The sequence below is a fragment of the Neolamprologus brichardi genome, chromosome 9 (assembly GCF_056152115.1).
Source record: "Neolamprologus brichardi isolate AB-2024 chromosome 9, ASM5615211v1, whole genome shotgun sequence".
Lineage (NCBI taxonomy): Eukaryota > Metazoa > Chordata > Actinopteri > Cichliformes > Cichlidae > Neolamprologus > Neolamprologus brichardi.
This window is the reverse complement of record NC_142112.1, coordinates 7,851,731-7,873,420: the sequence shown is the minus strand read 5'-3', so window position 1 is coordinate 7,873,420 and position 21,690 is coordinate 7,851,731. Positions and strand designations below refer to the sequence as shown.

General features: G+C 40.0%; 1 protein-coding gene across 8 annotated transcripts in view; it reads right to left on the bottom strand.

Moving 5' to 3' along the window:
* tenm3 (teneurin transmembrane protein 3) overlaps positions 1-21,690 on the bottom strand; it is a 388,426-nt gene that overhangs the window by 183,366 nt on the left and 183,370 nt on the right. Inside the window, exon 1 of one of the 8 annotated variants that reach the window (XM_087845872.1) lies at positions 1,697-2,172. The exons of the other annotated variants lie outside the window; for them this stretch is intronic. The gene's annotated coding sequence lies outside the window, so the exon portion shown is untranslated. Of the gene's footprint in view, positions 1-1,696; positions 2,173-21,690 lie in introns of those variants that run through there. 8 annotated transcript variants of the gene reach the window in all.

Here is a 21,690-nt window from a genome sequence, read left to right as displayed (position 1 = left end):
AATAGAAATGTGAGCATCATTAAGCCCGATAAAGTATCCTTAATGCTTTGCTCACACGATTAAAATTAGCAGAAAATATTAGTAGAACTTATAACACACTCATAATGTTTAAAATGAAGCACTGCAATACTAGAATTCATAGTAGAGCTTTTGTGTTGGATATATATGGCTCAGGTATTTCCTGATGTGTACGTGCACACAGGCAGGGTTGTGCTGCTCACAGTAGATGAAACACATTTTAAAGGCTATGCAATGAACGACTTTATAACCCACTCTGTATTTTGTGCTGCAGCTTAGATCAGCTCCAAACACAAAGTCAGGACTGAAGAGCAGGAATGCTGGCAGAGTTCATGAACAAAACTCGGTGTGTGAGCGACAAAGAAGCGATGTGTTGTTGTCTTCAGCGAGCGGTGAAAGAAAAACCACTGACCCGAAGATATTAGGTTGACTTTGACTAAAGACAATTACACTCCTGCCACTGTGAGGAACACACAAAGTAACACAAGCAAAGCCTGGAAAAAAAAACATTTCCGCTTCACTGACACTGGCAGCGTATCATTTAGGAAGACAACAGCAGCGACGCAAGTTTTATATGAAAAGTGGCATTTTTAAAAGACCTTAAAATCACCGGTGTTGTGGTTGCATGGCGATGCAGAGATTCACACCAGCCTGTGGTTAAAACAATGGCATCAAAAGCATTAAAGAATAAATCAAATAAGAAGGAAAAAACTTTTAACTATCACTGTGAGAGCTGCAGCTTCAGTCTGGTTACAGGATGGATTTGACCTCTGAACACCAAAATACAACTTGTGGCTGTAAATTCACCCAGAAGAACCTGATAGATCGATCTGTAATTAATCAATTCACACCAAGATCAGACAACCTCACGTTGCCCTCTTCTGTAACAGGAACTTCCCCATCACATACAGGCAACTTTTATTTTCTTTATGAAGAAGAAAATTAGTCAGCACAAAGAAACATCAGTTTGTCCTCCTCCGCACGGATTGGGTATTCCCCGTCCATCCTGAAATATGTAAGGGCCACAAAATCAAAAACAGACCTTGAAGCAAATATTTACGATACGATTGAGTCATGACATGTTTATAAAAGTGTGTGTGTGTGTGTGTGTGTGTGCAGGCGTGTATGGCGAGGATAAAATAACAGTAAATTACTTTGGTGCCTATTAACAAGTCGTCCTATTACCCGAAAACGCTCGTCTGATTGGCTAGCTTCCTAAGTGCCTAAAAAAGTACAGCACACAATTTTTCAAAACCGAGAAGCACAAACAGAAAGAAACAGAAAGGCCGGCAAATCAAATATAATCAAACAAAAGAAAGACAGCAGCCAGGAGGGGAAGAAAGGTTTGGTTTCAAACACACCAATTACACCGTGTTCATGTGTTTGTCACCTCCTCACCAAATCAAACTATGAGGCCTCATTCTGGCGATACGTGAACACGCTCAAACACACAAAGACCAGCACGCACGCGTGCGCGCGCGCAAACACTGGCTGCTTTGTGTTGCCGACGACTTTACATTCAGTCAGTGAATTTACAGAATGGCAAGCGACTGACTGGAGACCGGGCAACTGCAAAAGACGAGCACGCACAGTTATACCCAGCAAAGGCGGTGACAGGCACGCACGCGCGCGCACCGTGCAAAAGAAAACAAATAAATAAATAAATTCGGTCGCATACCTTGTCTGTGGGAGTACTCCAGTTTCGCCCTGCTTAAAGGGTTAACGCTTCCACAAAAACCATAAATCCTCCCAGGTTCGCATGAGAGACGCCCCGCTGCCAGGGAAATTTCAGGGTACCTCCGGCTGTCTTCTCTCGCTTTTTTCTCTCTGTTTCTGGAGACACCAGAAGCTCGAGCCCGGTTTTCTCGGGTTTGCTCTTGCTTGTCTCTTTCCCCGTCGGTGGGACTGCCTCAGTCTTCTCCCTGACTTCTTGTTCTATACAACCTCTGGAAGGGATGGAGACTGAAGAACACCCAGCACCCCGGTTCCCTCTACCTTTTTTCCTCTTCTCTCTCTCCCAGATAAAGAAATCCTAAAATTCTGCTCCTTTAGTGTCTTCTCGTATCACTCTCGGTACCGTGTATAAGCGCCGACCCTCCCGATACTTCTGTTACGTGTGTGCCGACGTGCCTAACTCGATCTCTCCTCTTTCTCTCTCCACCGCTTCGTTTCTGTAAGTTTCAAGCTCTCTTGCCGGGAGAGCGAGGGGGAGGCGGGGCCAAGAGGACGAGAGGGAGCAGAGAGAAGAATGGGATTGGCTGAAACTGAGAATGAAGAAAACAGAGTGTGTGTTGGGTCGAGCGGTAGGAGGGGCGGGACTGCGGAGCTCGGCATTTGGAAGGCTGGTGGAGTAGATTTGCAGAGGAGGAGGCGGGCCCAAGAAGAGACACTCCCACTGCCACCAACACAGACTGACACACACACGCCTTTCCCTCGCTCTTTCTCTGCATTTCCACTGATAAAAGACTCCCCGCTTTCATGACCACGGATGTATTCGTAGCAAAACTGCTACACGACTCATAACACATGACCCCTCTCGGTTTTTTCGGCCGCGAGTTATGACAAAAAAAATTATTCATTATTTTCTCATACACACCGCATCTGTGTGTGCGTGGATGCAGCAAGGAAGCTGTATAAACCAAAGGTAGGAGTGAGGCTCTCGGCAGACACACAGGTGGAGAATGTGGGATTAAACATATTATACAGGGTGGCGCATGCACACACTTGTACCTCAACAATCCAAAGTTTTGATAACTACGTTATTATAGAGTGTATATACTTATGGAGGTTGGCTAAATAAATGTATACAAATAATTTAATAAAAATGTGAATGATATTTTCAGTTTTTCACTTCAGAAGATTTAAATGCAACATTTTTCTTTCTTTTTTAAATTCGTGCTATTATAAATAAATAATAAAAATTTTCTTTGGAATTTAGTATAATTTATTTTTTTGAGAATGTTCAACTGAAAAATTAACATGCCTCTTACGTGTTGTTTTTAGAAGTTATTCTTAATATATATATATAATTTTATTCTATAGTAATAAACATTTTCAACAGAATGCTTACATTACATCTACAAAGAAAGCATGCTGTTTTCCTGCAATAAACCAAATAAATAAATTGAAATTAAATTGCACAAGATAAAGACAGTATCTGATAATTTTTTAACGACACTGGGTATGAGGAAAAGACTTGTATGAACCATAGAAAAGTACAAAAGGAATTAGGTGCGGCAAAACTGCAACATTATGCTTTATTTCTTGTCATGCAAGTAAACCAGCCTTTGTTATGAGCTCATTTGACACTGTAATATAAAGATAAGCGGTCATCTGCCCCAAGAACTAATTTAGTGTTAACACACACAACTATATACACAGCTTAAATATTTTATTAATCTATACATCAACATCATCATTAAACATACATAGAAGCTAATGATATAAGCATCATCTTCCATAGAGGTTAATGGAGTATTGATTTTGGCACAGAGGCCACTAGCTAGGAGATGAGGATATAAAATGTGGTGTTATCTTTAATCTTTAATACTGCAGCGTTTATCACATATTTCACTACTGGACGTATGTGTATCTGCTACATTCTAAACACTTCACTTCATTCAGGGGTCCACAACAACAACCACCACAACAACAACAAAAGGATGGGGAAACTGCTTATTCTTTCAGCTGCTCCCTTTAGCCTTACCCCTTCAGGGGTTGCCACAGCACTCCATCTCTCCTCCATGCAAGATCTCACCTCATGGAGTGAGGATGATGATGAGAAAAGACATGGATCAAATTGCACTATTTGTCATACTTACTAGCAAAATTCATTTTTGACAGGTCTGGGGAACTTTTCAAAAAATTCTTCATTCCTTACTTAGTGGTTACTGGACCAAAATTCCATTGTGGATACAAATTTTGGAGACAATTAAGTTACGTGTTGAAAACAAATACAAATTGGAGAACATAACATCAAATGTGTATGGGGATGATTAAATGAAAAATCAAAAGAATTGGGATTTATTATACATATTTTATTAACATAAACATATAAATGTTAATAATGGCTGTATGATGACGTTTGTGCAAAGTTGTGCTTAGATTAGCCCACTTGTACAATCATAGTGAGATGTTGGCTCTGCCATGTAATGAAGAAAGTCAGACTTGAATCATCCAGGAGTTAAAATCCTGTCTCTTCGCAGTGAAGGAACTCGTCATTTGAACTCCTGCTGAATTTTTAAGTTTTCTCAGTTATAAAGAAATTAGGTGTTTAATTTTTATGGTAGTTTTATGTTAATGAGAAAGATAAAATAATTTAAAGAATTCCAGAAAAAACACATTACATTAAAGTTAGAAACTGATTTGTGTGTCATTGAGCCCAAAGCAGACTGGATTAAAATCAACCTACCAAGCAGTCAAGCAATCAGTCAATCACAGATTCTCCTGATCTCAACGTAAATGTACAAATCACATCTGTCCAGAAAGTCTCTTTCTTCCAGTCCAACCTCTCCACCACCAAGACCACAGAGCTGTCAAAGGACATCAAGGGCAATATTGTAGACCTGCACGAGGCTGGAATGATCACAAGAAAGGTGGTGAATCAGCACAAACCAGCCAGTTTGTTAATGATCTAAAGGCAAAATCCAGCTCTTTGGCATCAGTTCAATTTACTGCTTCAGAGGAAGAGAAACGCAATGCACTGTCTGTTGCTTTCTATCATTACTATGTCCTTTTGGTTATCCACTTGTCTGTCTGTATTTGGATGTTCAACATCCTATGAGTTGCATTATGAGCCTTTGTGCTTAGAGTTCATTCATGTGGTGTCATTATTAATGCTTCTATGTTGTCTTTGTTGAGTCACTGGTAGAATTCTTTTATATCAGCCACGGTATGGCACTGACCTGTCCTTGCTCTTCTTCTTTCACTGGTTTCTGTTGCTTCAAGTATTCATTAAGCCCATGATCAGTTGTGGCCATCTTTTTTTTTTTTTTTTGCTTTTTGTTGTTTCATTCTGGATAGTGGTTCTGACACTCACTAGTTCTTGGCCTCCTTCTTTCTATTTAGTGTACAGTGTCAGGGTGCTGAATTCGGGGTGAAACCCTGCATGAATCGCAAGGAGCTGTCTTGTCTTGATGTTGGTGTTGGGGTGGCTGTAGCTCAGGAGGTAGAGCAGGTCATCTACTGATCTGAAGGTTAGTGGTTTGATCCCTGGCTCCTCCAGTTTGCATGCCAAGTATCCTTGGGCGAGATATTAACCCAAAGCTGCTCTCCGATGTATGAATGTTTGTTAGGAAGCACTAAAAGTTTAGAAAAATGCCTGTGTGACTGGGTGAATGTGGCGTGTTGTATAGATCGCTTTGAGTACTCCAGGAGAGTAGAAAAGCGCTATATAAGAATCAGTCCATTTACATTTACTATGCCAGTGACTTCTATCTCCTTTGGCCAGGTTATTATCACAGTAGGCTATCTAATAACTGCCAGGGCATCCGTCTTGATCTTGTTCTTCCCATTCAGCTGATACCTCAGCACTAACCTTACTCTCTCCAGGTATTTGGCAGTTGCGTCTCTCCTAATGCCCTCCCCAGGGTACTTATAGCTATCCATAGCCAATCTTGTTAATTTGGGGGGTGAGGGGGTTCAGACCTATGCAGAACAGCAGTGAGAAAGAACATCTCCTGGGGAAATCCCACACTTGATGGTGACCTGTGCAGTTGACTTAAAGTTGGCCTGTAGCGTCATTTGCCAGATCGACATCACATTCCTCATGATGGATCTCGCGGTCCTGTTGATTATTTCTAAGAATTCCAGAATCCATGTTTAAGGCACTGAGCCATACGCTTTCTTGTAGTTAATGCTAACGGTGAACAGGTTGGTCAGTCTGGTCTTACAGTCTGGAGTGATTGCTCTGTCTAGCTGGTGTTTTGTCCCTTCCATGTTGTGTTGAGGGAAGTTATTGGTTGGGTTTGGATGGTATCGGATGGTCTGGCCTTCAGTTAGCCTTTCCAGGTACATATTATGGATTAGCTGCTGGTTCATTTGTGTTGCCAGGCTGTGATGGTTACTGGTCGCTGTTCAGGAAGGTTGCTTTGGTCTGCTCTTAGATCTGCTAGCCACTGAGCATTGTTGTTATGTGTTGCATTCTTCTCTCATATGCTCTTCCAGTATTGCTCTGTCTCCAGTCTTGGTGGCGCTTTTCTCATATTCTTCACGTGCCTCTGAGAGCAAATTCAAAAGTGTTAAATGTTTTGGTGTTAGTAGTCTTCTTGCAAAAGTAGAGTTAATTTTACTCTAAGTAGAGTCACATTCTGTTATTGTAACTCTGAGGTGTAAAATGATAGTAGTTAAAATCGAGTGTTAAAAATGAGTGTTTCTATGTCAAATCTGGAGGTGTTACAATGGAAACATTAACTCTTGACCTCTTAACTCTGAACTCCTACAGGGGCTATGACACCAATAGAGTAAATTCACAGACTCCGCCCCCAGCACGGCTCCAATCGAAGCTGAAGTGAAGCCGTTTCAGAACATTTTGCTCTACATATTTGAGTTGTTTGCCATGCTTGGTAAGTCATTTTTTCAAAGATTGTTTCAATTATTATTATTAGCTTTTACTTCCGTGGCTCTTTGGAGTTGAGACAAAGCTGTGTGAAAGGCATTAGCCATGTTGCTCGCTGATAGCATAATATTCTGTTTTAGCTAGATGAAAGGTATTGTTTGCGGGCAAATACCACAGCCTTGAAAAAAAGCTTGCAGGTGAATTTTCAGTCAAACCTTTGATCAAATACACCTAAAACAATGTCTAGAATGTGAAATGTTGGTATTATGGTGCTACTTGAAGCCTGAAAACGATCTCCCATAAAAACCGAGCAAACAGCAGTAGCAGACGTCCTGACTGGGTTCTGCGTTAGCGTTTAGATCCCTCCAGAGTTTTGTGCACACGGTTTAGGTAAAAATGAAAATGGTTGAGGTTTTACATTTAGTTCAGTATTACCTGTTGTCTGTGTCCTTGTCTTTTGGGAAAATACTTTACACAAGTAATGTCTCAAAAAGGATTCCTTTTTTTTTACTGTGCTGCAATTGATTTGTGCCATTAATTAGTGTCAACTAATTTTTATTCAATCTCCACATAGGATATGCTTGTGAAGATGGAATATGGGGGAGAGCAGAAGTGCGTTGAAGTTCCACAAAGTGATGAATGAAGGACATCCATATTGTATTGAAGAAATAAGTGATGAGAATACTGTTATTTGCATTTACCAGCTCACCTATGTCAGACCTTTTGATAAACAAAGTTCTAATGAAAGTGAGAACATGTACACTGTTACATCTTTCAGAAAATGTTTTGAAATTGTGGTGCACAGTTCAGAATAAATGTTTTTCAGAAACCATTGCGTCTTTTTAGTAAATGTTTATTTCCAAAAGATATTTCTAGAAGTTCAGAACAGTAAAATTCCTGCTTTTTAGAATTAATTAGAAGATAACTCTTACGTAGTTAAACTAAAATACTCTTTGAGAGTTAATATATAAACTCTTAACACCTAGTTAGCATTAGTAAGTGTTAAATTATCAACTCCAGACAGATTTGGTGTTTAACACTAAATCAGAGTTAACGTACCAACTCTCCAAAAAGAGTTAAATTAACACTCTCTGGTGTGGACCCATATAGACACTTTAAAAGTGTTGAAATCAAATCTGACAGTGTTAATTTGGACATGCTGGATTTGCTGTGTATAATAATTCAGTGGAGAACATTTGAATTCTATTGCTCTGATATACCTCTTAAAGTGGTTAACCAACACTGAGTCTTTGCTTAACAGTTTCTAAGGCTTTGGGTATGGATAGCTTGTTGTACTTCTTTCTTCAACTTAGCCTCTCCTTCTCAATGGAGGGTACTGCTTCCTGTGGCCTTGTTCATCTTATAGCCAACCATCTGGTTGGTTTCAGTCTTTGAATGGAGGCATTTCCTTTGAGTCAAAGGAGATCTTTATTTTCCAGACTTAGTCATGTTTTACCTTCGAAAAAACTCCAAAGAAAATTTGGTATATAAGCCTTCATCAGGGAGTTAACCCATCAATCAGCATTTTATCTCTACCAAACTTCCATTTGGTGTGAGAATGAAGCTTTTAACCGCTAGGAATCTTAAAAACTAAGAAAAAGGAGGTATGGCATGGACTTTAATTGTGACTGATTGCCTCTAAACGTCATTACTGTGCTCTTGACTTTACCCTCCCGTAATCTATGTTGGACTTTCAGGCATTTCAGGCTAAATTCCTGCATTATATTTGAACCTTTCAGTGCAAAACACAGCCTTTACTTTACCTATTCTAGATCCCAGTTTCCTATGGATGGAGAGTACTAGAGAAGAGATTTTGACTCTTAGGACAGTTAGCTATTTCCTTCTCTTTATCTCTATCACCTCTGCAGCAGTAAGGCTTTTCTAACACTAGAGTATTTGCTGGTGCCACCCACTGACACACAAAGTACAGCCTTTATAGGCCGTCAGAGTGCATGTGTGTGAGTGATTGATGTGTGTGTGTGCAGCTGTTCCCGCCATTTAAACACTATGTATTTTATTGTGAGTGAGGGTGATATGGGTTCTTTCATTTGATTCTACAGGTCCCCCACAACCTTAGAGAGAGAGAAGGCAAGACAGAGAGAGATGGAGAAGAAAGAGAAGTGTGGGGAAACGTGGGAGTGGGACACTGAGAGAAAGATAAAACAACTGAAGAAAAAGTGTGAGTGTGTCTTAAGTAAGTCAGTTATTACAAAAAAAACAGCAATGAGGCAAGAATTCGAAACTAGAAGAAAGAAAACGTCAACTTTTTAAAAATCCTTCATTCAGTGTGTGGGCATTTGAGTCAAGGGTGAGATAACATTGTGTAACCCCCTCTCATGGTGGGGTGTTTGAGTATGTGTGCCAGTCACTGTGAGTTCAGACATTTCAGCTTCCTGCCCAGACAGTAAAATAACAATAATCATCTGGACCACTGCATCCTGCGCAGCAACAGAGAACAGCCTAAAATGTGTTTATTTCTGCACATTATCTTAACAACTTTTCTTTTGCCAATTGAAAATAACTGATTACTAAGCTCATGTGGGGCTGGAATAAACCATTTGGGATAGGTAAAGCTGCTGTTTTATCCATCTGTGGTTTAAGTGCAACACATATTATAATAAACAAGTGAATGCAACCACAAGAAATGAAAGTAACAACAGCAAAAACAATCATAATAATAATGACGACAACAATCGTGTGCACAAACCCATGAAAATGACTATGAGTAAGAATTTTAGACAAAAATCTACAAGTTGGGCACATACCAATCTTTGTCAAATGACTGCAAGTCGACAAATGGCTTGGTGGCAAAAAACAAAGAAAAAAGAAAGAAAAAGAAAGCTTTGTGTTTCTATAGGTGTGCAGCAGCCTGACCATCCATAAATGTTTCTAGTCACAAAAGAAATAGCAGGAGCTGTGACAAAACCTTCTAACGTGTAGCTGGATAAAAGAAGGCTTCTCCAAACCACCAGACCGGCGTGGAAACCGTAAGTGGTTTATTTGTTCACCAATATTTATTAAAAGACATTTTTATCTAAGGTCAAAGCTGGTCAAAACAATACTTATTTAAATCTAATTAAATAAAGATATGGAAGTAACCAGTGTTGGGAAGGTTACTTTTAAAATGTATTCCACTACAGATTACAGAATACATGCCCTAAAATGTATTCTGTAACGTATTCCGTTACGTTACTCAATGAGAGTAACGTATTCTGAATACTTTGGATTACTTAATATATTATCATGCTGTTTACAACTACATGAATGTACTATTGCTGTGATTTATTACTGTTACTGAAGGTCCGCGGCTCCGAACCGTAGTAAAGGGACCTCTGGCTAATACGGTGGGTTCTGTGTCGGCTCGTAGCTGAAAACTAGCTTTACTTTGTTGTCTGGGTCAACTTAGCTTGCGAGAGACAGAGAGAGGCGTTGAAAGGCTGCTCCAACAGAACTTATTGTTTTTGGAGGAAAACACGAACACGGTGTACAGTCGAGTCTTAATAGCTTACTTACAGCTGGGCTCGTCAGGCTCTCTTCTTGGCTGCAGTGGTTATTATTATATTTACATGCTTCCAGCTCCCGTTTTTTCCTTTTCCTCGTACTTTTCCTTTTTCTCCCTCCCTCGCTCACAGACACATAACGGGTATGGCAGTCCATTCTCCCTGCAGCACGGACTACACTGCCTATGATGCTACATTCTTTAGAGCCTGTAGCATTCTGCCTGTTAGCTTAGCACAACAACAACAACAAAAAGGCCTCTCTCACCCAGGAAACACAGAGAGAGAGAGCTTCACCCCGTAACCATGGCAACCGTAACGCTGCCTGGAACAACAGAACGTAGCTGTCAAACAAAACCCAAACAGTCCTGACCCGCCACAATATGAAACAGGGAAGTACCGCTGTGTAATCCATTTATTTCAACAAAGTAACTGTATTCTAAATACCACCTTTTTAAACGGTAACTGTAACGGAATACAGTTACTCATATTTTGTATTTTAAATACGTAACGGCGGTACATGTATTCCGTTACTCCCCAACACTGGAAGTAGTCATTTTAATGAGACTTGTGTCTGTTTTAGGAAAGCATGTTTTAGTAAATGCTGCCAGCAGGTTTTTGCAGTTTATTTGGTGTTGTGATTCTAATATATTATTCTCTTCCTTCTTTCCTTTAATAGGTGAACCTGATAATAATAATAATAATAATAATAATAATGATAATAATAATAATAATAATAATACATTTTATTTGAGGGCGCCTTTCAGAAACCCAAGGTCACCTTACAAAAAACACAATTAATAAAAGGAACAGTAGTCACAAAATACATAAAATAAGTTAAAATGACAAAACAGAGCGTGACAACAGATAAAATCAGCATTAAAGCGAATAAGCCAGTTTAAACAGATGTGTTTTGAGCTGTGACTTAAATACGGAGAGGGAGTCAATATTTCTTAGTGCAGGAGGAAGAGAGTTGCAGAGCCGAGGAGCAGAGTGACTGAAAGCTCTGTTCCCCACAGTGATGAGGCGTGAGGATGGAACAGTAAGATAGTAGCAGAGTAGCAGATGATGATCAATCAGTCTTTCTCTTTATATATTCTAAAATGCCTTTTTAAACCTTGTTTGCCAAATGCTTCTAAAAGCTTGGAGAAAGGATGCTCAAATATTGCAAATTCAATTAAACTCATGTAAAACTAGTAGAAGGCGCTGCTGTTTAGTCTTATGTTAGAAGTTTAAGTTAATTCTGCATCAAACAGAGGTTAATGAGTCAGTTTCATTCTCAAAGCGATTTCCGCCTTGGAAAATGAGTGTCCTTTTACAAAGACAATGACAGCTTTACTCAGACAGTAAGCTTTGTTTCTACTGAACAACTCTCTCTCTCAAAGTCTCTTTAATAAGTCTTGCTCTTTGTAAAGTATCATTACAACATAGAATGGCAGTGAGTCGAAACTCTGACTAGCATGTCTTGATGCACGCTGAATCATCCAGGTAAGTAAATCCCAAAAGTTGAATCTGGACGTAGCGTTTTCATCCAAGTGACTTCTTCAGTCTCAGGTGACTGCAGGTTTCCCCAACCTGACTAAGCATGTGCTTGCCCCCATTTTTAAGAGTTAAAGAGTTACGTTGGGGAAATATAAGCGTGGTGTTAGAAATGCTAAGAGTTTTTTTTCCATTCTTCCATCCATTCTCTTCCGCTTAGGGTCTGGAGCTTATCCCAGCAACCATAAGGCAAGTGGCAGGATACACCATGGACACCAGCCTCACAGACAGCCATTCAACAGACACCTATGGGTGAGTTAGATTCACCAGTTAACCTTTTTGTTAAAGTTCTATTATTTGGGGGAAATTGAGCCAAAAACTGTAACATAACCACATAATAACAATAAAATCATGAAACAATTTAAGGTTTTTCAAAACAACCACAGAAAAATACTCTAGAAGAAATGAGTTTTCATCTCTTTCATTTTCTCTGGCTCATGCTTGCACAAGTAGCCTGTGAAGCTGTTAGAAGATTTCAATTAGAGATGTTATACTGTGAGACCAGCTCTACCTGTGTGTGAGTGCACGAGACATGAGAGCACAGCAGACAGCAGGTAATGATACTTTCTGGTTTACCTTTACAATGAAGGACCCTCCTGCCTCAGAGAGACATGCACATACACACACACACCCACACACCCACACTCATGCACGCACACACACACACACACAAAGGGAGTGTGATCCCTTCAATGTTGGAGTGGGATTTGAATGATTCATATAAAATGTTTTTCATTTAGCTCAACTGAACTTAAAGCTGATTAAAAAACATCATTTTTCTCTCTCTTCATGTTTGGATGACAAGACATCTTTCTGTTTCTGTCCAGTTTACTCAGTTTTTATTGGTGATCTCGCGCAAAGAATTTACATTAGGAGAGGTACAACATTCCTGGAAAAAGAAAGCTGACGTGTATGCACAGTATTTGTCTACACAACTTTGCTAAACATTTATGACAAACATTGATTCTGTTCTGTTAATCTGACCCAAAGTTGGGATAACCCATATGGAAAAGATTTATATAAATCTTATAAAGTTTGTATCTGTCTTGTGTGAAACTTGTATGAAAAGCATACAAGAGTGAAAACAGATATAAGATCCACTGAAAAATCATATAAATGAAACTTGTATGTTTTGGATACTTCCTGGAACAATATATGAAAGTGGCCACTATGAGTAAATCATATCAGCCTTACATGATTCAGTATATGAAGTAGGCCACATCTGATTCAAGTCTTTTATAAGTTTTCACTCTTTCTTTTCCATATGGGAAGACTCGATCTCGTTAAATCTGATTTTAGTTTTGAGTTTATACAGTTCTTTTCAAAAAGCTTTTTATTGTATTTACATAACATCACTGTCATGATCAGGCTGTGTGCAGGCAGGAGAGGACCCAAACCCAAACTCACGGGGAAACAGGACTGAACTCAAAATACAGCTTTATTGCTGACAGAGGATAAAGGCGATACAAAATAATATGAAACTAAACTGGGAAGTACTAAGGAACGGACTCACAAGGAACCACACGGAGGGGCACACAGTCATGAGGGAGACTACAACACTGACAAAGAGAAACACAGGGCTTAAATACACAGAGGGATAACGAGGGAATGAGACACAGAAGGAGAGCACAGCTGGGAGTAATCAGGCTGGACGAGACAAGGGAAGCAAAACTAGAAACACTCACATGAGACGTGGACCTTCAAAGTAAAACAGGAAACACACTGACTGAACTCTAAACATGCAAACTTATCAGCAACTGAGAAGACAGAACATAGGGACCAGAAACATGGTACAAAAAGGTCACAGTAGACACAACATTGAACACAGGGAAGCCATATTACAAAGCCAAAGAACTAAACCTATGATAACCATAACTGAAATCTAGGGAAACAAGAAACAGTACAACAAAGGACTCAAAACATAATCCATAATATAAAAACACGAGATCTCTTCAAAATAAAACAGGAAACATGAGAGGCAGACATGACAACATAAGACACACAGACATGAAACACACGAAGGGCAACGGAGACTTCACAGGGGTTGAAAACACAAGGGGGAGCTAATAAGCAAATGAACATAGGAAACCTAATAAGCTTAAGCATACACTATAAACATCAAAATAACTAAAACTCAAAACACTGGGTCATAAGACCCAGGATCGTGACAATCACCTCAAGATATTTAATGGAATTCTTATCCCATTTAAGATTGGACTTATGTTTGAATTCTATTCCAGGTTGGAAGTTAAAGGTCATAAGTGTGTTTTGAATATTTAATTTTTATGCTGATAGTGATCTGAATTCCTCTAATATCATTATTCTTGGTGGGGATTCATTTGGTTGGCCTGGGTAGATTAAAATATCATCAGCAAAGAGAGACAGCCTCCGATCGTCTCCCTGTATCTTGATCAATCTAATTTGGTTATCCTGTCTTACATATTGACAAAGAGGTTCAACAAACAAAGCAAATGAGATCAGTGAGAGGGGGAAGCCCTGTCGGCATGATCTTTCAGGAGTAAATGGTTTTGATAGACTGATATTTATTTTCATTTTGGTTGTTGGTTTATTGTAAATTGATTGAACTGTCTGATGAAATCCAATCTTATCCAAAGCCTTATAGAGAAATGACCATCTTACAGAGTCAAATGCTTTTTTCAGCATCTAAACCCATCAACATTGCCTCTAGATGATTCTTTTTTATATGATGTACGAGGTGGAGAGTGTTTCTAAACCCAGTTTGGTCGAGATTAATATGTTTGGGTATGATATTATCAAGTCCTTTGGCTAATATGGATGTGTATATTTTATAATCCAGGTTTAATACTGATATTTGCTACGGTTCAGTTCATCTTTTCCCTCCTTTGGAACAACAGATATGCTTGTTTCTTTCCATGAGTGGGAACCTCCCCACCTTTAAGGACACAGTTACACACTGCCTTCAGTCCAGGAGTTAATTCCTCCCTGTAGGCTTGGTACCATTCACCATTCACCATCACGCTCTTATGTGGTTTCAGTCTTGCAGTTACAGCATTGATTTCTTTATCTAGCATACTGTTCTCCTGTCCTGAGACCTCGGGGAGATTTAGGGAACTTTTTCTATCTGGTCCTCTTTATTTAGGTCAGGCTGGGAGTTCAGATCTTTATAGTATGTTTTGAAACTCTGCTGTATTATACTTATTTGTATAATGCCATTTTTTTGGTTGTTTTATTTTATGGACTGAACTATCTGCTTGGTGCTTTCTTAGCTTAAAAGCTAGCTACAGTATTGATTTCCCACCTGCTTCGTAATAATTTTGTTTAAGGAAGATTCAGAGTATATAGCATTAGGGATGCACCGATACCGATACCGGTATCGGGTATCGGCCTCGATACCACGTTTTCTAAAGTACTCGTACTCGTTAAAAGTCCCCCGATACCGGGGACCGATACCACAGTCTGAGACCTTTCTATGTTTGAGCGGCGTGTAAGGGGTTAATCACCCATACTTTATAGGACTAAAGCTGTTACCTGCAAATTTAAATCATGTTTTTATTAAGTACTCGGTATCGGTATCGGCGAGTACTGAAATGCAAGTACTCGTACTCGTACTCGTTTCCAAAAAAGTGGTATCGGTGCATCCCTTTAAAGCATCAGTTTCATTTTGTGATGTCTTTTTTCATTTTTTTGTCATTGTGTAAAGTATTTTTGTGTTGTCTTTGTAATTCCTTGAGATCCAACTGTAATTTTCCAAGTTCTGTTTTTTAGTCAGGGAATTGTAGGCAATAATTTTTCCTCGTATAACCGCTTTACAGGCGTTCCATAGGACGGACTGTGCCACATCCCTGTTGTCATTTTCCTGAAAATAAATGGTAAATGGACTGATCATCATATAGTGCTTTTCTACTCTCAAAGTGCTCTATACAACATGCCTCATTCACACCAACTCATACAAGCTCTTCCTTCTATACTTAAGTGCAATCTAACCAACATTCACACTGCGATGGACGCATCAGAGGGCAACTTAGGGTTAGTGTCTTGCCCAAGGATACTTGGCATGCAGACTGGGGAAGCCAAGGATCGAACCAGCAACCTTCCAGTCAGTAGCTGATCCACATATATATATCTATATGTATATCAGTTTCTTTATTAAATTTCTCCCTACTGTTTGAATCATTCAGAATGCTAGAAATAATTACACATACAGATTGGACAGTGGTCTGATAGGTCAACTGTGCCAATATTGCAAGTTTTAACTTTATGTCGGTGATTATAATTGTATAAAGTAATCATTTTCTCGAGTATGTAGAGTGAAGAGCAGAGAAATGTGTGAAGTCCAGCCTGGAAGGATTAGCATCTCTCCCGACATCATTAAGTCCTGTTTACATCCAGTTCGTTTTGATCTGACAAACGCGTCTCCTGTAGGACCACGTTCTTTACTTTAGACAGTACCTTTGACCGCTTTTGTGGGCTGACTATTCCACTTACATTAAAGGAGAGGATATTAACAGTGTTTGCCATGTTCAGGGTGGAACATTGTTGTCAGAATTAACATAACAATACCACATTGTCCGAACAGTGCTGCTGAGAACCACAGCTAACAAGATAACAATCACACAGATAATAAGATAATAAAACAGAATTTCCACTTGTGGGTGTTTAAAAAAAAAGAAAAAAGGGGGTCAGCCACACACTTCGGAGTGGGCCCCTTGATTTGAAGTACTCCTAGCACAATTCTTCCAGACTGAGCATGAACCAGTATTCCCGGCATCTCAATTAAGGCAACAGTTAATCTCTTTACCTTTCCATTGGAACCCCTTCGCTTGCCATGCTTTTTAGAGTATTTCTTCCTTCTTGAAAGCGTACAATAATAGACCGAGGTGGTGGTGGTGGGGCACGGTGCGCTTGCTCAATGTGTAAGTTCGATGTCGAGGGGAGTTGCAGGTACTCTCTCAAAAGATTTTCAATGAAGTCTCTTATCATGGGGCATTTTTCTCTGCATTCCCAACTATGCCATATGGCCTGACTCTGTTGGGTGGGAGCGTCCTTCTTGTTTGGTGTTTTGAGACTCGGTTTGGCTTGTAGTTTTAGTAGCATCCTCCGCTGCATGTCCAGAATACGAACCTCGGCTTCCTCGAGTCTTGTGTTGGTTTTGCACACTTCACTTCTGTGTTTTCTTTTTGGAAGTCTTAATTTCCATAAGTATCGCTCTCAGATCAGTTTTGTCGTCCTTTTTGCTGACAGTAGCCCCAATGCTAGCCATAACGTCACCTTCTGTCAGTCATAGTTTTGACTCGTTTCTTGGTTTTCGTCTTGCCGTGTTTGTCCTTCACCACAGCCCTGTCCTATTTAGTCACTTTTAGCTGTTTGTCTTTATCTTGTTAGTATTTAGATTTTTCGGGGGCTTTTTGACAAAGAAGAGCCAGCAGCAGTAGTTCTATGCAGCCACCTCCACTGTGCGACCCACAAGTCAGAAGCCACTCCTTTTGTGAGTTGTTTTACCAAAGTACCACATTTCGTCTGCCATTGATCTCATATTTACTGTAAAACAAATACAAGCTTTAAGCTCTACTTGTGACCCCTAGAGGACGACTTGCCTTTAACTTTAATCCACTACAGCAAAACACACACATACTGCCACTCTCCTAAAGATTCCTAACAATAGAACAAGATAAAAGATTATTAAACACACACATACAAAACTGAGTTTTCTTCTGGGGACCATGAATGCACATGACTGAATCCCATGGTGATTTCTTCATTAAACTCACTTTGTGACCAGATAATGGGAACAGAATTAGTCGTCTTATGTAGACAATGAACATCAGTACCTATTGTGGCACATCTAAGGTCTGGTTACGTTCATTCTTCTGGTCTTTTCGTTATGCCTTTTTATATCTTCTGCTTTTTTGTATATCGCCTGATTCCTTCTTGTGTGTCTTAACTTTCTCATATTCTCTTCTACCCTTAATCTCCTGTTGTCTCAAAAGGACATTGACTTACTCGTGGCCTACAACAAAAGCTATGTTGGGAAGTTTTCAGCTGGGTTCTTCATGCATGTGTGTTTGTAAAAAGAGAATGGAGGAGAGATGCATGATGGCAGCTGGTAAATACAGTTACCTTATATCTCTTACACACACATATACGGTGGCACAGCCCGTATTAAATTACAATCCAGAAGAAGGCTGAACAAGTGTAAGCGGATTACAAATACCTTGAGTGTGCAATATGAGATAAGACCTGAGAGAGTGAGACGGTGAGTGTTGTGGTTGCTGAAGGAAAGAAGGGGCCAAAAGAGGGAGACAGAGGGAAAGGAAAAGGTGAAGGATGTGAAAGTGGATGAGTCATTCATAAGACATGTCCCCCTGCCCCCACCTTTTGTATGATGTGATTAGTTAAAAGCCTCCATGCACTCATCGTGCTGGTGGAGATGGAAGCAAAGAGGGCTAACATGCATGCCCCATGTGTGTGTGTTTGTCTCAAAATCCATCTCATCAAGCTCTCTTGGTTGAGCCAAAAACTGGTGCTGTCTCTCTCGTAATGATACACACACTCACATGTGCACCGAATACACACAGGTGTGTCACAGCCTCACACCTGTGACTGGTTACTCTTAGATATAAGCAATGATTTTAGCTTGTCTTGCTTAATCACTCAGAATTGACTTGCACCAAATGACTATTTATTGGTTCCCAGCCAACATCCCACCAGAAGCCTTTAAAGATGTAACAATAAAGGTTTTTATTGGCCCCTAGTAAAAGTGAATGAGAAAAAGAATGAAAGGGTTTGTTGATCGATATCTATGACTCTGTAATTACTTTGTGTTTAAATAAGAGCCATGTAAAATTTTAGTTTGTAACTGCCCAGAGGAATCATTTAGAATTCATGATCCTTTATCTTGGTTCCATCTACAATTCCCATCGTCAGTTTTTAAAGGTGCTGACAGACAAAAAGAACAAGCCAAACATTCCCGAGTCCGAGACACACTGCCTTCCAAAGAGCACAGCGATATTCCTAAGAGATATCTTTTCTGAATACATTGCATGCTCCTTTTTGAAATTAAAAATGGCATCTTGTACTTTTTTAAGTAATGACGTGGACACTGGAAGTGAAGCCATCAAGCTGAAGGAGTCCTATCAGTTTCGGTTACCTGGTGGAACTTCACTAGCAGCTGATGGGTACGGCAGGCCGAGCAGAATGCAGTTTGGTGGGTCGCTGAGGCAAAACCTTGGGTGTAGAAAGGAATCAGTGAGGCCATGGACACAGATTTTCAGTGTGTCTCGAGGTGAGCCTGGCAAACCATCAGGAAACTGAGCAACAGAGCGGGTGCTTGCAGGAGTGCAGTGTCACTGACCTCAACTGAGGAAAAAAATGGGCAGTTGAAGAAATACTTAGAGGACCTCCTAAGAGAGAGGGCAGAGGACGAGCGGAATGCAGTAGGAACCAGAATCAGCACCTGAGGCCTGTAGTTTTATCTGGTTCCCTCCCCAATCAGACCAGGAGTGACACGTTTGACCGCATGTTCTCCTTAAATTGCTGGCTGTCTCACCAGTGTCCCAAAAAAGATGTGGGCTTTATAAATAATTGGGAAACTTTCTGGGAAAAACCTGGTCTTGTTAGAAAAGACAGCTGCTCCATCCAAAGTGGGATTGATGCCCTTATTTTTAGAAATCTTTTCAAATTTATTAAATCCCCCCAAAACGTGACTATGCAGAGTGCAACAAGGAAGCAGAGTTGCAGTCTTACACGCCTCTCTGCAGCTTCTCTCCTCCTGCTATCCCCCCAAAACCCCATCTCCATAGAGACTGTGTCAGCTCCCAAACAGACAAAAAACAAACTAAAAACCATCAAAAAATGGTTTAAACATAAAAAAAGAACAAAGAAAGAACAATACAGTATCCTCAACAGCACCAAAGAGTAAAACAGTCAAATGTGAGTTATTAAACATTAGGTGTCTCTCTTTTAGCTACCTATTAGTGCATAAAATAATAATTCTTTTTTCAATTGTTAGTTTAAATAATCAACACTGCCGATCTGACCCCTGACTGGAGTAATTGTCAGAATCCTCGAAGCACAGGCCGAGGGGGGTGTGTGGCAGCGATCCACTCCACCCTATCTGGTCGTTAAGTCTGACGTCACTAGCCGTGTCTGGGCCTAAACTCCGCTGCAGGTCCATATATCAAACGATCACTATGGCATTACTGAGAGTTGAAAAACTGTCTAAAGTCTTTCATCTTTAATAAAATGATCAGCGTTCTGCTCTACCAGGTGTAACAGTTGAGTTTAACATCCATGAAAACGGAATTTATGACATTTAACGGAGTTAGAAGTTTGCAGGAAGTTAGCTCGCTAGCTTCTATCTAAATACAATATAGCATGTCCTGACTGCGGGGTTTTGGAAACAAATTAAAACGTACAGCTCTGTTATCACTTCCAACATAAATGAAGACAGAAAACTAAACAGCAGTGACGTTTGTAGGGTTACTGAAGTTTGGCTAGCTGGTATATAATGATGTGCTACGTGACCGCTAGCGACACAGCTATGTTAGCATAATATAAACAAGCTAACTTTTTTTCCACTCGATAATAGTTAACGTGAGTGTTCTCGGTGGTCAGGAACAAATGTAATCGCATGGCAGGATGCTGTAAAAGGACCAAACTTCAGCCAGGAGAACAGCTGAGATAATCCATCCACAATACGAGGTTAGTCATTCATATACTGCTGCATGGGCTGGGCTGTAGCTACATCCTAAGGTTTTAAAAACTGAGCTTAAGTAAATGATTAGCGGCAATAAAAGCCGAGGGAGGTCAACAGTGATCACTGACTGTTTTAGGAGCTTTTTGAGATTAAATAGAAGAAAATACAAAACATTAAAAATGTTAACAACACAAAAGCATATTAAACGCAGACTACTTTAGGCCCGGAAGTAGGATTCGTCACGTCATCACTTAACGACCGGATAGACACTGAAAATGTGACGTCATTTCCGGGGTAAAACCGCAAAGGATTGTAGGTACGAGTGGCAAGTGGCACTAGCGCACGCAGGCTTTCACATGAAAACAGTCACACAGCGATAAAAAGAAACACAAAACTGGCAAGAGGCTGTTGTATTATTAACTGCAATAGCATGACAGCCAGAAGAAGCTGACGGGTAAAGAGATCGGTTTTTATCGGATTCCGTCGTGGAACAAAAATTGTTCAAGCCGTGTTTCCAAAGTAACAAAGAGCCGACGGATGGCCTGGATTGCAGCCATTCAAAGACCAAATATAACATCCCAGAACACTCCAGCTCACACGTGAGTCTGCTCCAAGCATTCCCACAAAGGTGAGTCTTCTGTTGTAGTTATTACGTAATTTATCATAACATAATTGTTGATGTAGGTTACAAATAAGTCTTATATTGATTTGAATTGAGTTTGTTGCGCTGTGCTGCTTTGTTCACTGTGGCTTTGCGGGCCAATGTTTGTTGTGTTTTGTAGGAAAACCAGCCTACAAAATGCAGGAATGTGATCCAGACTGGACCCCACTATCATCCTGGGTCATACCGAGTTTAAAGCTGCTACCACAGCGAGATTTGATTGGTTAAGAGAGAGAGCGATATCGAAACAGCCACGAAACGTCCCGCATATATGTGCCCAAGTGTTGTATTGAAGCAATCAAGTGATGAATAACTGTTTTCCAGTATGTTGTTTTGCATTGTTTATTTGTTTTTCACCGAAGCAGCTAATAAAGCATAATGGATTTTTACAATGTTGCCTCTTTCTTGTCAGATTCTATAATAGAATGAAACAATGATGCCAGTTATAAATAAAGACAATAAACTGAGTGAATTACGAAACACTCATTTTATTTCTATTAGATCTGAAAATGTTGTGTAACACTACAACCTGAAACGACAAATACATTGTGTTGGTCTGTACAGGAGATAAAGGAAAAAACAACAGCTGTGAGATGGAATCGTCCAAATCACCAAAGTAAACTGGACCTGGGCTTGTTGCAGGATCTGAAGTTACTAAACATGTTGTGAGTGTGTGCACTCACACTTAGGACCATATAATAATAAATATGTGTGTGATGAAAGTTGGGCAGCACGCTGACGT